Below are 2,500 nucleotides of genomic sequence, written 5' to 3' on the forward strand. Positions count from 1 at the left end.
TTGTGTCTGGTTACCATGATACCTATCGCGTTTTCGTTTGAAGTGTATTTCGTTTTTCCGTTCAGGATGCGTTTTGAATGTTGAAGTAATATCATAGATGTTACCCCAGAATGAAGACATCTTTAGGAAAAATGGTAGGTTTTGTTAAAAAACAAAACAAAAAAACGCGTCTATTGAAGAAGAAAAAAGATAAACATGAGTGTACATCTGCATTATCACTGTTTCCATTAAAAAAAAAAAAAAAGAAAAAAAAAAGATAAACATGATTATCCGTCTGCATTATCACTGATTCCATTATGTAGGTGATGCTGCATCCATTTTTGTTTTTATAAAAATTAGTTCAGAATGCACGACATAAGCTTGTGTCTATTTAATGTTGGGGGAACTTGGATGCTTGTTACACACGTGTCACGTCAGTAAAGGAGAGAGATGGCACAAAATCTTCCCGGTTTGACAACCTTGTATGGGCAAGTGATTAATCAGTTCATATCAACTCACTCATACAACCCAAGTAACTTCTTATCCCGATGTGTTCCCTCACTTTTGGGTTAGTTCCACAGCTGACAGTTGAAAATTGTGAACACAGCTGGACTAAGCAAACAGCCTAATCAAATCCCCTCCTATCTCTCTAATCCGTGACAGTCGAGAACTTGGATTAAGATTATTTATACACATGTGCTCTGACTCACTCGTGTATCCCTTGCAAGCCCTACATAATTTGCAGTTACGAGAGAGAGAGAGAGAGAGAGAGAAGGGTGGGGTGGGGGGGGAGGGGAGAGACAGACATGGAGAGAGACAGAGAAACAGGGAGAAAGACAGGGGCATAGACAAAGAAAGAGATGAAGTTTGTTTCTGAAAGAAGCGTCACTGCGCTCAGACAAATCCATATGCGCTACACCACATCTGCCAGGCAGATGCCCGACCAGCAGCGTAACCCAACGCTTAGCGCGGCATTGAGAAAAAAAGTAAATGATTAAAAAAAAGAAAAAAAAAGAAAGAAAAAAAAACAGATAAATGAATAAATAAAAGATAATGATAATGATAAGTAAATAAAAATAAATAAAAGACAATGATGATGATAAATAAATAAATACGCAAATAAATGTAAAACATAGACGCACATACACACATATACACACACATGCATAACAGATAAGCAACAAACATGCAGTTTCACAGACATGAAAGCACAAAAAAGTAAATGATTATGAAAAAATAGATAAAATAAAATTAAAATAAATAAATAGATCAATAAAATAAATAAAAAGAATAAAAAGAAAAAATAATAACAATGATAATCATAATGATAATAATAAATGAACAAATAAAAATAAATAGAAGACAATAATGATGATAAACAAATACGCAAATAAATGTAAAACACACACACACGCGCACACAAGCACATACACACACACACACACACACACACACACACACATACGCCAATACACCCCCTTTCCCGCCCCCCCTTCCACACACACACACACACACACACACACACATATAAGATAAATATATATATATATATATATATATATATATATTTAATATGCACACCAATATTCCGTTGCTCCCACGATACAGACATGCATACACGCACACCTCATCCTCTGCGCGCGCACGCACGCACGCACGTGCACAGAGCTCTCCTGACACATGTGTACACTTACACACTCGCGCACGCACAGAAACAAAAGCAGACACCTTAACTACAGCAGATTATCAAGTGCAAGACATCTGTGGTCCCAGACGGATTCCGAGAAACGTTTGGCTTAATGAACATGCTGTTTAGTTATTTGTACTTGGGGCAGGGAAGCACGACTGTCGACAGACAGATTGGCGCCAAAGAGAGACAGACAGACAGACAGACTGGCGCCAAGTCCAAGAAGTTGGGAAGGAGGTGTTAGGAAGGGGGGGGGGAGAGACGTGGAGAGTGAGAACGGGGAGCTAGCAGAACAACGTAAAACTGTCACCAGTTCTTCAAAGGAACCAATTTCGGCCACCAGTCAACAGTTGTCATCCCCTCCCCCTCCCCAATTAAACCCCCACCCCCATCCCCCCTAAGGCATTGAACAAGCTGGATCACTATCGGTTGCTATACAACTAAACCGCACGCACGCTTTCAAGTGCGCGGTGGCAGCCACATTGTTGTCCGGGGTAGACGTTGTCAAGAGGTCATGCGTGACGCCGTTATCAACGGCAGTAATAGAGAGGGTGGATGTTGTCCCTCAATCAGCAGGCACTGTTGTGACGCCGTGCCGATGCTGTGTGCCCCACGGCTTGTTGACAAGTGCCTGTCTCCCCTCCTTGAGAGATAACAGTTTCAAGCTGTTGCTTTCACTGTGGGGTCCTGGTTTTGCCTTCCAGGTGCGTTCTTACTGTGAAGTGGTGGGTGTGGGAGTGGGGGTGCGGGTTGTTGCTGTTGGTGCGTTTATTCATCCGCTGCTAAGTTCTCTCTCTCTCTCTCTCTCTCTCTCTCTCTCTCTCTCTCTCTCTC

Source organism: Babylonia areolata, chromosome 32 (assembly GCF_041734735.1).
Source record: "Babylonia areolata isolate BAREFJ2019XMU chromosome 32, ASM4173473v1, whole genome shotgun sequence".
Classification (NCBI taxonomy): Eukaryota; Metazoa; Mollusca; class Gastropoda; order Neogastropoda; family Buccinidae; genus Babylonia; species Babylonia areolata.